Source organism: Saimiri boliviensis, chromosome 7 (genome assembly GCF_048565385.1).
Source record: "Saimiri boliviensis isolate mSaiBol1 chromosome 7, mSaiBol1.pri, whole genome shotgun sequence".
NCBI lineage: Eukaryota > Metazoa > Chordata > Mammalia > Primates > Cebidae > Saimiri > Saimiri boliviensis.
In genome coordinates, this window is record NC_133455.1 from 42,721,710 (window position 1) to 42,737,801 (window position 16,092).

The following is a 16,092-nucleotide window of genomic DNA, read 5'->3' on the forward strand; positions in this document are numbered from 1 at the left end:
ATCCGAGAGTCTAATCATGGAAGATGAGAGAGAAAGAGTAAAGAAACGTCTTGGACAGCTCAACCAGCTCTTAGATAAACAGAATAATTTTAAAGATGCCATTTTCAAAGAATAGAAGAATCAAAACATAACAAAAACGAGTGAAAACTAATACCAAGAGAATAAAGAAAATATTGCAAAAATTACCAAGAAAGATGAAAATTGGTTTTTTGAAAGTATACAAAAAGCAACAGAAAGATTTGGGGACAATAGTGTAAAGTCTGCAGAAGACAGGCAGAAAGAAAAGCTTTTCACGTCCTTTCTCTGTTGTAGCAGACCACTGTTTCACAGTCCTGGATCCCTCCTGAATCTCATGAGGTCTAATGAGCCACAGTGCCCAGCCTGCCTGGCTACGGCCATGAGTATATAACCAAATATGCCAGTCACATTCTCCCCAGGATATTTGATTCATGGATGCTGAGGGAGAAAGAGTTTCTCGTCATTTTGGATTTGAATCAAAATCAGTAGTTATCTTCCCTACCAGGTCAAAAGCTCACTCACAGAAGGAATAAGAGCTCAAATATGGCAAGAACACTGGGCTCCTGGGGACATCCTCTGAATCCCTGAATTCAGCCATGATTGAAACAAGCCTTACCCTTGAATCCCGCAGCCATGTGAGCCAAGGTATTCCTTTTTGTCCTAAGAGTTTAAGTTGCATTTCCTGCATTTTTAATAGAGAGATTTTATTAATATATTGGTTAAAAAGGTTAATTGTCAGATTGGAAAAGGGAAAGCAAATACTGAGAGGAGGAAGTTAAAGTTTAAGCCAGGTAAGGGGGTTGAAAAAAATGCACATTTCAGAAGACTTTGATGACCAAAGAAGGCTCCTTTCCGCAAGACCAAAAGATGGCTCAGATGACATCCTGACATCAGTGAACTGCAAATAGTCATCTTTGAAGAACTATGGAGAACAGAAGTCTTGCTGGCAGGTAGAAAAAGGGCAAATACATGTTTCCATTTTCAAAGAAGTCAAAGCAGTTCAATTTACTAAACTATATGCCAAAGACATTGGATAGATCCCTAGCAAAATGTTAGAGTATAAAAGGCTGGTAAACACTTATGATGTAAAGAGACGATCACTAAGGACCAACAGGTTCACAAGGTTCAAATTATGCCAGGATTATGTAATTTCCTTTGTATCTATATTTACCAGAGATGTTTAAGGAAATGTTTATTATGCCAGGTACTGTGCAAGACATTGTTCTGATACAGTTGAGCATCATGTGTGGTGGCTGTAGGCATAGTTTGCCTTGTTAATTTTAATATCTGCTGTTTATTGACAATTTAGTATGTTCCAGAATACAGACAGCTACATGAACACATAATACACAAACATACACACACCTAATATGCAGCAACATACACACATATACAAACAGAAGCACATACATATACATACACATATGTAAATATACACATAACATATAATGTATACACATACATGCACATAACTACACACAAAATACACATGTATACATAAACATATGTATATACATACAAACCGTGCATGAACATTGGAATATACATAGAAACACATACACACTTGTACATACATGCACATATACATATGTACACACATACACCAGAACAATAATCTAATGTGGCCAATAAATATCCCCATGATATTCAAAATTATTTATAAAATTAGAGGCAATTTGTTCAATGTCACACAGCTAATAACAGAAAAATAAGGATTTTAACCTAGAATTTTCTGATTCTTTAATATTCCTTGTCAAAAAGGGTATCTTTGTGCACTCTTATCCAAAGAATGCTAACCAAAAGAGGAATGTCAAACTGAAGAAAGGTATGAAGTATCTTTGGCCTCTTTAAAAAGTTGATTGACAACAAAGAAAATATTACAATAAAATCTGAAAATAATTAAAATTTTATATAGTATCTGTAATATGTTATTGAAACAATTGAAATCTAAGCTGAATAAAATAAGAAACAAAATGGAGATAAAATGAATATTCAGACACAGACTACACATAACACAAGTACCTTAAGAAGAATTTTATTTGTCTGTGAGTTCAAGAAATTCACATGAGATGTTGCTGCTGAAAAAGTAAATTCATCCCTGGGCTGCATGAATAGCAGTCTGAAGTTCAAGATAAGGGAGATAAATATCCCTTTTTAACCCTGTGTGGACTAAATTAAGAGACTGGTGCTTGCCCAGGCAGAACTGATTATGATGATGAAAAATCAAAACATCATTGGATAGATCAGAAAATAATAGCCCTTATGTCTGTATCTACATGGCAGGTGTATGAGGAGAATTCATTGCATATTTCTCCTATTATCCAGAGAGTTTTAAAAGACCAAGAATTAATGGAAAGAAGTTACCATGAGTCAGAAGTCAACACAATAAAATATAAGAGGTCTCTGTTAAGGCAGAGATTAAATGCAATGCCAGGCGAAGGAGTGATTAAATGTTGTAGGAAGATGATGCTTCCCTCATAAAGGAAGTCAGAGCCACCTCAGTCCTGAAAGGAATCAAGTAAGTGGGCTCTGTATATAAATGTAGACAAAGCAGGTATCCAATGCCCTAATGGGTTTCAGCAAAACCCATTAAACCATCCCTGTGGAAGGAAGTGAAGCTACTGCCACAAGAAGTCCAAAGTACTCAGGGAAAGAAAGAACTTGGATCCTGAGCTGTGGATCCCAAGAGTTGAAATTAGGGGAACCTAGAACCTAGAACCAAGAAGTGACTTTAACCTCAAAGGGAACATTCATCAGGAGGATAAAAGAGAAACATTTATTGCTTTAAGCTCCCACATAGAAGTACATGTTTATGGGAAAAGGCCAGTGGTGGCATAATATATAGCTTAGAGACAATGCCTTTTGAGCTATAGAATCATCCAGGAGAATCTCCCCATTTAAGTTTGCTGAATGTTGCGTTTGAAGAGTAATTAATGAACACCAGGGTAACTTCCTTGGCATCCAAGTGTGGCACACCTATAGGACCTGGGCTAATAAAGCCATAACTGAGATGAAGCAAACATCAGTTCATCTTTGCAGAAGAGTCTTCTGCAGGACACCACATGGCAGACAGCAGCAAAGGCAGTAGGCAGCTGATTGCCATCTTCCCTTCTATGTCTGACTGCCTGCCCTTCTTTGTACTGACTAGTCTTTAGAATTCTTAGCTAATTGGAGTGGATGGTGACCATTTGGGGGTCGGTGATCAAAGAGGAGATATTGTGCTTAAAGACAGGTGAGTGCGGCCAGGCAAGGTGGCTCATGCCTGTAATTTCAATACTTTGGGAGGCCGAGGTAGGTGGATCACCTGAGGTCAGGTGTTTGAGACCACCCTTGCTAACATGGTGAAACCCCATTTCTACTAAAAATACAAAAAATTAGCTGGGCGTGGTGGTGTGTGCCTGTAATCCCAGCTACTCAGGAGGCTGAGGCAGAAGAATTGCTTGAACCCAGGAGGCAGAGTTTGCAGTGAGCCAAGATTGCACCACTGCACTCCAGCTTGGGCAACAAGAGTAAAACTCTATCTTAAAAAGAGAGAGAGAGAGAGAGAGAGAGAGGTGAGTGCTGGGAGACTTCTTAAACTTTAATTTCTTAATCATAAAGAAATGAAAATTATAGGACTAAAGAAACAGAAATCAGTAAAAGACTTTCACACAAATTTTATTTTCTGATTAATTCAATACCATCAGCCATACTTAATATTACTCACACTGCTTTGAGACCTGTGCCTAAAATCAGACAATTTTAGGTGTTCTAGGAATCCTGAGTCTGGCTAGTGCTTTGTGCTTACTGGGGCTGACGAACAGGGGAGGGTGTCTGCAGTTGTATTCCTTTCCTAATATTGCCATAACAGACTAACAAAACCTTGTGGCTTAAAACAATGTAATTTAGTATCTCACAGTTCTGAAAATGATAATTACTAAATGAATCTCACTGGGTTCAAATCAAGATGTCAGCAGAGTTGAATTCCTTCTGGAGGCTCTAAAGGAGAACCCATTTTCATGCCTTTTCTGGCTTCTACACGCTGCCTACATTTCTTGGCTCATGACGTCCTTGAAGCAAACTCATCACTCCGATCTCTATGTTTGATGTCACATCTTCTGTCTCTCACCTGCCTTCTTTTTGCCCTTGTTAAATAAACTTCAAAATACATTGAGCCCATTAGAATAACACAGGAAAAAGTCCCCATTTCAAGATCTTGGACTTAATTACATCTGCAAAGCATTTACCATGCAATACACTCAGATTCCAGGGATTGGGGTATAAATATCCATGGGAATGAATGGGGAGCATTAATTCTGCCTAACACAGTAGGCTGCTAACCCTTAGCAAGAATTCTGAGTTATAATACTGGAAGGAACTGAAAGGAGTGTCCTGGTTGGTTGGTTGGTGTTTTGTTTTATTTTGTTTTGTTACCTCTAGCAAAGCTAAAAGAAACAGCGATTTGAACATTTATAGAAATTTCCACAAAACTTAATCCACTAGACTTTGAAGAGGAGCAAATTTCAGGAAAATACTTAAAGACATAGATATTCCAAACTAAATTAAGAAGTAGGGTACAGATAGATAACGAGATTGCTTTTAAAAAATTCTTACTTAGTGGGGCACAGGTGCTTATTTCTGTAATCCCAGCACTTTGGGAGGCCAAGGTGGGTGGATCACATGGTCAAGAAATCGAGACCATCCTGGCCAACATGGTGAAACCCCATCTTTAGTAAAAATAAATGCAAAAATTAGCTGGGTGTGGTGGTACACACCTGTAGTCCCAGCTACTCAGGAGGCTAAGGCAGGAGAATTGTTTGAACCCAAGAGGTGGAGGTTGTAGTGAGCAGAATTCTTGCCACTGCACTCCAGCCCAGTAACAGAGCGAGACTTGGTCTCAAAAACAAAAAAAAAATTTTCTCTCTTTCAGTGTAGATGCACAACATCCTATTGGAAGATAACAATGAACTTTGGCTTACCTGGTTTTGGACACAGTTTTAATTTGGATATTTTCTATTACCATAATAGATTAACTTTATTTTTTGTCAGGGAATCAAGTGGATCAGACCTTCTTAGGAGAATTTTCTCCAAATGTTCCTTACCAGTGCTCAAGAAGTTCACTGGGGAAACAAAAAGGAAATGGCCTTACTTGAAGCCTAACATGGTGAAGTGAGTCAAAAAAGCTATATGAAGACAGACTTTTAATTTAGTGCAGTTACCAGTAACACCTGCCTCTTCGACACATTTTTCATTTCTGTTCCTGCGAACACCAGGCAGTAGCCAACCCCAGATTTTGTTCACTTTATGAAGACAAAAGACCAGTCAATGGCAATTACCTATTTCTTTCTATGGCCTGACTTGCCTCTTAGAAGTTAGAGATATGACATCCCATGATCAGATCAACCAAAGCCAGAAACTCGGTGGGCACTTTGACTAGCAGTCATAAGAATTGTGAAACCAGACTGTCTTCGTCCATTTATGTTGCTTTAAAGGAATACCTGAGGCTGGGTAATTTATAAAGAAAAGAGGTTTATTTGGCTTATAGTTTTGCAGGCTGTACAAGAAGCATGGTGCCAGCAGCAGCTTCTGGTGAGAGCCTCAAGCTCCTTTCATGCATGGTGGGAAGAAAAGGATAGCCACAGGCATGTAGAGATCACATGGCAAAAGAGAAACCAAGAGAGAAGAAAGTGTTAGGTTCTTTTTAACAACCAGCTCTTGCAGGAACTAATGAAGAACTCACTCAGTCCCCACCAACTCCAGGGCATTAAAATATTCATAAAAGATCTGCCTCCATGACCAAAACACCTCCCTTAGCCCCCATCTCCAATATTAGGAATCACATTTCAACATGAGGCCAGGCACAGTAGCTCATACCTGTAATCTCAGCACTTTGAGAGGCTGAGGCCAGAAGATTGCTTGAATCCAGTAGTTCGAGACCAGCCTCAGCAACACAGTAAAACCCCATCTCTAAAAAAAATAAAAAAATTAGTCAGGCATGGTGGCATGTACCTGTGGTCCCAGCTACTCAGGAGGCTGAGGTCGGAGGATTGCTTGAGCCTAGAAGGTCAAGGTTGCAGTGAGCTGTGATCATGCCATTACAGTGCACTCTAGCCTGGGTGACAGAGTAAGACCCTGTCTCAGACAAAAATAAATAAATAAATAAGATGAGTTCTGGAAGGGTCAAATATCCAAATAATAGCAGAGACATATGAGTTTTTTATTTTGTGATCATTTATATGGGAGAAAAAAATCCTACATGTTCCCCAACCAGTGAAGGCCAGTCATTAATCCCTCATCTGGACCAGCCTAGGCGACTCAGTGTCATTAGCCGTGGAGAATGAATGCCTAGCAATGTCAAAATAGATATATTTTTTAAACACATATAGTATTCTTCTTATTACTGTATAATCCACAAATAAAATACAGTATTTTTAATATGACTATCCTATTCTCAAGAAACTATTTCTTATTGTGTTGGTAGCAAAAAGTTGAGGCTGTTAACTTTCAATTTTGGTAGCCATAAAGTGAGGAAGTCACCTGATATGCCCCAAGAGAATGGCATAAATCTGCTAGAGACATATAAAATTGCCGCACAGCCAGGCACAGGTGAGTCATGCCTGTAATCCCAGCACTTCAGGAAGCTGAGGCAGGCGGATCACCTGAGGTCAGGAGTTTGGGACCAGCCTGACCAACTTGGAGAAACCCCATCTCTACTAAAAATACAAAATTAGCTGGGCATGGTGGCGCATGCCTGTAGTCCCAGCTACTTGGGAGGCTGAGGCAGGAGAATCTTTTGAACCTTGGAATTGGGCTGGAGGTTTCAGTGAGCTGAGATCAAGCCATTGCACTCCAACCTGTGCGAAAGAGCAAGACTCTGTCTCAAAAACAATAACAACAAAAAATGCCACATGTGAAATAAATCACGAAGCAGTGATTTCTAGGAGCTTTCATAATGCTTTTGCAATCTCTCTGTGTTTTTCTAATAGAAGTATATATAAATTGTATCATGTCAATGTAGTAGTTTTTCTTTCCAACAGATATAGAATGATTAATTTTAGCATATTTTTATTTAAGAATAAATTTTGGAAACACAAGAAGAGGGATGTGATACCAACATTAAATTAAACCCAGGCAATGTCCGCCCCTGATTTTGCCTAATTGGTACACCCCATAGCATAGGTGAAACTATGACTGAACAAATCTGTACTTTTTGTGGAATCTAGACAAAAGGGAGTAAAACCTTACTCATCACTTCAGAGGAAGGAGGGGGATCAGAATGGGCTCTTCAGGCACATGCTCTCTTCATTTTTGGCTGCTAAGTCCCATGAGTGACTACTGAGCTTCAGAAGGTGTCATATTTATCCATTATTTATTTAATAAATAAATGTTAATAGATTACTCCCATAAGAATCTGAAAGACCCCCCCCACCCAGGTCCAAGACTTTAAATTATTTATAGCACTTTGAAGATAAAACTTTACTTTTCAGTTACAGAACAATATTTTTGTCCCTATTTTTATCCCTATCTTCCTACTTATAAATAAAAAGTAAGTAGCATTTAGTTTTAAAATTGTCCATCCAGTTTTAAAATTAAAGAGAGATATACGAAAACATACTGCTATATCTACTACTATTATCTTATCTTAAGCAAATGACTTAGCTTTATTAAGCCTCAGTTTCCCAATCTATAAAATAGAGAAAATGATACTTCTTAGGATAGTTTTAGAACTAAATGAGATGAACTATGCTCTCCACAGCATAAGCACCTGAATATAGTGGGTCTCAGTGAAGACTCTGATGAGCCTGTTTGATCCTAACCTCCCTTGTACCACTCATCAGCTATGACCTTCGACATGTTACTCCTCTTAACTTTAATTTCCTTGTCTGTAAAATATAGAAATAAAGATACTTACTTCACATGGTTTTAATGAGAGTCAAGTGACTATATCCATATGAAGTACTTTAAAAAGTGCTCAGAACATAGTTCTTATTACCATTCAGCTGTAAGTGTCCAAACCCCAACTAAAAGTAGCTTAAACAGAAAAGGGAATTGTAATTGGGAAATTTAAAAAGAAATTAGTCTTTAGGCACAGATGGCTCCAGGAGCTCAAAGTCAAGTTTCTGTCTTGCCATCTTTTGGCTCTACTTGTTTCTACCTGGCTTCATTCTCAGACTGGCTTCTATTCTACCCTAATGGAAAAAGAGGGTTTTCTCCAATTATCCTGGAGGAAAGCCCAAAGAAAAATTCTGATTGGTTTTGTTTGGATCATATGCCCATTTCTGAACCAGTCACTATGACTAGAGAAAAGAATGGCACACTGATGGACTCGTCATGCCCACTATTTGATCTTTGAGAAAAAGCTAGGTCTATTTCATCATATTTGCAATAAATGAACTCCTCATAAAAAAGAGATATTCAAAGCTAAAAAGGGGAAAAGGTGCTAAACAAACACAAATAACAAATATTCAGTTCAATGAGCAACAAATGTTAGCCATGACTTTTATCATTATTAATATTGGTATTGTTCCATTATTTACGTAATAGTATATTATTCATCTGGATTCTCCAAAGCAGTAAAATCAATCTCTTATAAAAATCTCTTTCTATAGAAAGAGATTTATTATTAGGAATTGGCTCATGTGATTATAGAGGATGAAAGGTCCCAAGATCAGCAGGGTGAACTGGCAAGCTAGAGACTGAGGAGAACCAATGGTGGAGCCCCAGTCAGAAGGCTGGAGGGTTCAACCAGGAAGAAGCAATGTTTTCGTTTGAATTCAAAGGCAGGAAAACACCAGTGTCTCAGTTCAAAGACAGACAGGAGGAATCCTCTCTTGTTAGGAGGAGGGTCAGCTTTTTGTTCTATTCAGGCTGTTCTATCCAGTTAAATGGATGAAGCCCACCACATTAATAACCACAATAACATTATAAACCACCCAGCATGAGAGCAGTCTGCCTTACTCAGTCCACCAATGCACGTGTTAATCTCATCTAAAACACTCTCACAGAAACACCCAAATATTGGAGCACCCCATAGCCCAGTAAAATTGGCACATAAAATTAACCACCACAAATTAAAAAATAATAGGAGCCTAGGATAAAAAAAGCAAATACTGAGCATTTAACACTAAGCTCCAAAGAAACGTAGTAGCAGAATCTTCTAACATTTATGGTTTGAAGAAGCCCCCACATGCTTAATATGTCCCTCTCTTTTGAGCACTATTAGGTAGGCCCATCTATTAATGCCCAATGAATTCAGAGATTGTCACCCAAGCCCTCTTTAGACAGTCTTGGTAAGCATTTAAACTTACTGAAAGACCAAATGAGAACCCGACTTACGCAAAAGTTATTCTAATGAGAAAAATAGAAAACACTACCTAGGTACAAATTTACTATGAAAGCAATCAAATGTCATCAACAGATGGACATGATAACTATTTACAAAAAATATATATAATAATCAATGTAAAATATATATAATAATCATCACCAAAGATACATAGTTATATTTTTGGAAATATGACAGAAGAGAAAATTGTGATAAAAGCTTTAAGATAATTTTTCTCAAGATTAAGCCAAATGTAAGATCTATGACAATGTTTTAGACCACTATGAAACTGAAGCAGTTACTGACCTTAAATGTAAAAATAGTAAGTCTATATATATGGTTCCTGGGTTCAAGAGTCAGCAGATTAGGTTTCAAACATATTCTCTCCAGCAAAGACTTGGTGTGCAAACCACCTACTTGGTGTCTTCCAAAGAAGTTCAGGGATGGAAAGAATTTCAGTCATATATTTAAGAGAGAGTCCTGGCTTATTTTGAGAAGGGACAGATGTCTTCAAAACTAACAGATGAACAAAGGCATTTCCTCTCGAATTGGTTGGCATGTCTGTTGACATTTTGGGCTGGGGAACTCTTTGTTGTAAGGCACTGGTCTGTGTATTATAAGATAATTTGCAACATCCCTGGTCTCAACTCACTAGATGCCACTAGCAACTCTCTCAAGTTGTGACAACAAAAAAAAATTTCCAGACATTGTTAAATGTTTTTTGGGGGTCAAAATCACCCCAGTTTAGGGACCACTGATTAGGTAACATGCTGGTTGTGACTATTTAAAAAAACGCCCATGTTGCCCAAAAGTTTCTTGGTATTCTTTTTCTATGCTACCTGCTAACTTATAAAACATTTTACTATCTTGCTTCAATAAATTACAATAGTTTTATTATCTGAATTTTTTTGGAGGAAGCCAAAAGTCTAAGTATATTAAATAATTCTTTAGGTTTCACTTTTTCATCTGTTAAAACACACAGATACACACACACTCATATACACACACAGCATCTATGATGTATTACCACAGAAATGTTGCCTTTTTGCACACAAAAAAATTACAAATCACACACACAAGATCCAAGCTCAAAAACTTTGGAGTTTAGCAAACACCGCATGCTCTCACTCATAAGTGAAAGTTGAACAATGAAACCATATGGACACTGGGAGGGGATCATCACACACGGGGGCCTGTTGTGGGGGTGGAAGGCAAGGGGAGGGAGAGCATTAGGACAAATACCTAGGGCTTAAAACCTAGATGATAGGTTGATAGGTGCAGCAAAACACCATGGCACATGTATACCTATGTAACAAACCTGCACATTCTGCACATGTATCCCAGAGTAAAATATATTAAAAACAAAAACAAAAAAAACGCAAAAAAGCTTTTGAGTTTAGGGTTCTTTAAATACTGATTAAGTTAATGTAATTTGGAACTTGGCACTGGCTCATACCTGTAATCTCAGCACTTTGAGCAGACAGGCAGGAGCAGCACTCAAGGCCAGGGATTCAAGACCAGCCTGGGCAAAATGGCAAGACTGCATCTCTATGAAAAATATTAAAAATTAGCTGGGCATGGTGGCAAGCAACTGTAGTCCTACCTACTCAGAAGACAGGTGGGAGGATTGCTTGAGCCCAGGAGTTCAAAGCTGCAATGAGCTATGATTACATCACTGCACTCCAACCTGGGCAACTGAGAGAGATTGTATCTGTAAGAATTAATAGTAATAATAATTTATTTTTATTTAATTTAATGATATACATTAACTTTTTTAATTTTAAGAGACTTTAAAAAATTTTAACTTACATCATTCCAAAAATATATATCTTTTTTAGAAACTATTTCTTGATAGTATACTTTCTAACACTTACAGAAAAATTATTTATACCATTTGCCAATTTTAGGTCTTGAATATGTGACTTTGAAGGAGATGATGTTGTACAACTTGCCACCGAATGAATTTAAGACACAATGAGTTATTTCACAATGCCTCTATCTATAGATAAGGTGTTATTTCCCATGACACTACTTACCATAAACAATCCAGGAACCTGTTTGTTCATGGGATACACCAGCTTGGCAAGTAAGTTCTTCATTGTTTGTAGAATAAAATCAAAGCCTGCAATCAACTATTCCAAAGATTGGTTAGGTCTGAGATATTGTTAAGTGAAATAAGCAATTTCCAAAATATTACATGCATGTATAGGTTTATTTTTAAAATAAAAAGATATATAATAATCAATGTAAAATATAAGTAATAATCATCACCAAAGATACATAGTTATATTTTTGGAAATATGACAGAAGAGAAAATTGTGATAAAAGCTTTAAGATAATTTTTCTCAAGATTAAGCCAAATGTCAGATCTATGACAACGTTTATCCTTTTATACCTATGCACACACGTTTTTATGTGCATAGGTATAAAAGAATAAACATAAGCATGGAAGTATACAGACCTTGCTGAACTTAGGAGCTAGAGGTAAGAGAGAGAACACAGTAATTTGGTGAAAATTTAAATTTGTTAGAAATGATTATTCAAATTTTTTTCATATGTATTTGCTATTTATATGTAATTCATTTAAAGCCAATTATTTCTTCTTTGCCATACTTATGGTAAGGAAATCTGCACCAATGCAAGTGGTCAAAAACTGTTGGATTGGTTTAATGTAGTTGGTTATAATAGCATTTAAATGTGGTTCCTATGTACAAATTAAGAATACTTGCATTTAAAAAGGACATTAAAAATATTCACAGAAATATTCATAATGAATATCTCTGACTAAATCATGAGTGCACTTTATGTTATTTTGCTTGTCTACATTTTATTTTTTTAATGAATATGTATTGCTTTTATAATGAAGGACTAAAAATAAAGGAAAAGGATTTGAGGAGTGGGGAGTGAGATGAAAATGAAAAAGGAGTTGACTTTCCAGAACACTGAAAAGTATGTCAGAAAACATTGTCTGAATAAGTGGTCTTAAAACGTGTCTGATTGGTTTTGAAATTTGTCTCGGAGATAGTAGTCAAGACCTGCCGGAGGAACTGAGTCATACTTTCACAGGAATCTCTTAGTAAAGGAGGGAGAATGAATTCCAGAAGATAAAAACAGATTGGTGGAAAATGGCTCCTGGGGATTTGTTCTCTCCTGAGTATGAGTCTTATTTCAGTTCAAGATCTTTTATTGTATATGCACATGGGAATATACCTTCTTGTGATTAGAAAGATAATTTATATGGGATTAAATCCAAGAATTCATTTCCCATTGGAATGAACTTCCTAAGAACTAAACCACCCTGTTCTGTTCTGCTCTGTGCATAGCCTGCACTGTAAATACACAGGACAAGGGTGGGAAATTGTGTGTGTGTGTGTGTGTGTGTGTGTGTGTGTGTGTGTGTGTGTATGTGTGTACGTGCTCTGTGTGTGTGTGTACATGCTCATGTGTGCAAACACCAGAAAAGCTTTATTTGGAAAATAATTAGTATCCCAGGGATATAAACAAAGCCCTTGACATTGTGCTTTCAGAATTCGAGTTGATGCTTTCCCAGGCTGTCTATTCTCTTGGTGCAAAGGCGCAGCCGTCACCCGCTTCCTTGCCTTTAGGTCCCTCCCTTTCTTTCTTTCTACCTCCTCAGAGCTGGAAAACTGTGCCAAAAGCCATGATTTTTAAGACTGCATATAATATGTGAGCCTTAAAGCTCTTTAAAAGGAGGTTTTAATATGAATTAATAAATATATAGCACGTGCTTAATCTGCATTATTATTTCCCATTTTTTAATTGTTTCTTCCGAACACTCTTAGTTACAACAAGAATAAAAGGTGAAGCAATTCAGTCAAGGACATGTGGAGGGCCATAAGGGTGCTAACAAAATTTAATTTGATCTTGGGCTGCTTTTAAAAGAAGCATAGATAGGAGGTAAAAACTGAAAGTTTTAACTGTTAAAGCTGTTAAATTCCAAAGTGAGCTATTGAACAACTTAGCAAAAGCTTTTAATTAAGTGACTTTGAGCTGTTTAAAGGCTCTGAATCCCATAAGAATGATATGAAGAGGTATAGGAGTAGCAACTAAGACTAGATTTGTAAAGAAATGTTTTGGAAAGAGCTTCTTCAGTGCTGAGTCTCCCTTCCCCATCTTTACAGCAGGAAGTGGGTACTTCCCCCTTAGCTTCAAGCCTAAACATCAGGGCTTCCATTGGACTTGCAGAGAGCTTCACTTGTGTCCCCTGGAGTTGGGAGGCACATTGTGCTAATGCCAGAGGAGCTGGAGGGTCTATAGGTGAGATGCCTGAGGGCAGAGCCAGGAGAGAGATGCTGTTGCATTAGGATTCACCTCTACTGAGTTCTGTCAAGATAGAAAGTGAGTGAGTGTTTCCTAGCAATCAGATGTGAGCCACACATGTACAGGTGCCCCATTGAAACAGAGAGAGAGAGAGAGAGAGAGAGAGAGAGAGAGAGAGAGAGAGAGACTGGCTAGGGCCATTTTAAATGGAATTCTGCTCAAGAGGAACTCACTCAGAGAATAATAGACCTCTATCAGGTGTCTAAATGGAATACCGGTCAAGTGAGAAACAGTCTACTTTTTACCTCTTTATCTCCTGACACCTACCTGTCCCGTCACTAGAATCTAAAGGGTTCATAAGCAGCTGGTGGGGATGATGGAGAAGGAGGCGAGCTAGAAACAATAAGTCCACGAGGACATCTCCCAGAAGATAGGCTGCTTGCCTACAGTCAAGCCCTAGCTTAGGGAAGGAAGAGAATGGAGTTTCATCTTTGAATTAGGATCTAAGGGTTGATATTTTATCAAAGATGATATTTGATGAATTAATGTGAACAGGGTATTCTATATTACCTAAGAGTGAGTCAAAAATTCAGGAACCTGACAGATTTTTCATACAGAGGAGAGAAGAATTTCTACAAATGAAACATTTTTAAAACAGATTGGAAGATTTTTTAAATAAATAAACACATAAATAAAACAAGCTAGCATTTTGATTATATTCCATAAGGTTTGCTTGTTCAAAATCCTTAGAATATGTTTCAAAATAAAGAAGGCTATGCTCACGTTCTTAGCAATACTCAGAGCAGTGTAATTTTCTTTTCTATGTGATTTTCCTCGAGAGGCATGTTGACACAGCAACCAAGATGGTGAAGGGATGGAAAAATCAAACCACAGAATGGGATGACTCACGAACTCAGGCTGTTTAGGTTAAAGAAACATCAAGTAAGAAACAATAGCTCCTAATTTTTATTTATAAGCTTGCATATAAAGAACAGATTTTGAAAATTATATGCTGTTCTTGAGGGTTGGATATGACCAGTGGAGAAATATGAGTGCAAAATAAGGAGACATGTACAATGCAAGTATTTAAAAACAAATTTTTCAATTGTTTGGAATTGCCTTGCATTGCAACATATTTCTAATTACTGGTTGTTCAAGCTGAGGCTGGATGACATTTTTTATGGTTCTTGCTCAGAGGATCCATTAATCATTTGGCTCTAATCTAAAATGCCAAAGACTAATCTTTTGTAAACCAGTTTGCCAAATAATCAATCCACCTGAATGGCCATTTTACTGAAAACCAATTTACCCAACACCAATTCGCCTCATATACTTATTTTGTTAACAATATCATTTTAGTTGACTGGATTTCATTTAGAGCACTTTGAAATGTTTACTGCTACCTTAATTTTCTAGAGTCTGAGAAAGGGGAGACTGATAAGCAGAGGGAGTGCATTCCTGAGTATTTTCTTTTCTTTTTTTTTTTTTTTCTTTTTTTTTATTGCATTTTAGGTTTTGGGGTACATGTGATGAACATGCAAGATTGTTGCATAGGTACACACATGGCAGTGTGCTTTGTTGCCTTCCGTCCCCTCACCTGTATCTGTCATTTCTCCCCATGCTATCTCTTCCCACCTCCCCACCCCCCGCCCCTCCCCCATTTCCCCCCAACAGACCCCAGTGTGTAGTGCTCCCCTCCCTGTGTCCATGTGTTCTCATTGTTCAACACCCGCCTATGAGCGAGAATATACGGTGTTTGATTTTCTGCTCTTGTGTCAGTTTGCTGAGAATGATGGTTTCCAGGTTCATCCATGTCCCTATAAAGGACGTGAACTCATCGTTTTTGATGGCTGCATAATATTCCATGGTGTATATGTACCACATTTTCCCTATCCAGTCTATCATCATTGGGCATTTGGGTTGGTTCCAGGTCTTTGCTATTGTAAACAGTGCTGCAATGAACATTCGTGTGCACGTGTCCTTGTAGTAGAATGATTTATAATCCTTTGGATATATACCCAGTAATGGGATTGCTGGGTCAAATGGGATTTCTATTTTTAAGTCCTTGAGGAATCGCCACACTGTCTTCCACAATGGTTGAATTAATTTACATTCCCACCAACAGTGTAAAAGTGTTCCTATTTCTCCACATCCTCTCCAGCATCTGTTGTTTCCCAATTTTTTAATGATCGCCATTCTAACTGGTGTGAGATGGTATCTCAATGTGGTTTTGATTTGCATTTCTCTGATGACCAGTGATGATGAGCATTTTTTCATATGTTTGTTGGCCTCCTGTATGTCTTCTTTTGTAAAGTATCTGTTCATATCCTTTGCCCATTTTTGAATGGGCTTGTTTGTTTTTTTCTTGTAGATCTGCTTTAGTTCTTTGTAAATTCTGGATATCAGCCCCTTGTGAAAATGGCCATACTGCCCAAAGTAATTTACAGATTCAATGCTATTCCCATCAAGCTACCAATGACCTTCTTCAC

The 16,092-nt window shown here is 37.6% G+C and overlaps 1 long non-coding RNA gene across 6 annotated transcripts in view; it reads right to left on the reverse strand.

Annotated features, from left to right (window-relative positions):
• Positions 1–16,092, reverse strand: part of LOC141585095 (uncharacterized) — a 377,010-nt gene that overhangs the window by 22,777 nt on the left and 338,141 nt on the right. For all 6 annotated transcript variants that reach the window (XR_012518397.1, XR_012518393.1, XR_012518396.1 and 3 more), the window contains 2 exons: positions 11,359–11,454; positions 5,872–5,964 (listed from right to left, as the gene is read on the reverse strand). This is a non-coding gene — a long non-coding RNA (uncharacterized LOC141585095). The remainder of the gene's footprint in view (positions 1–5,871; positions 5,965–11,358; positions 11,455–16,092) is intronic.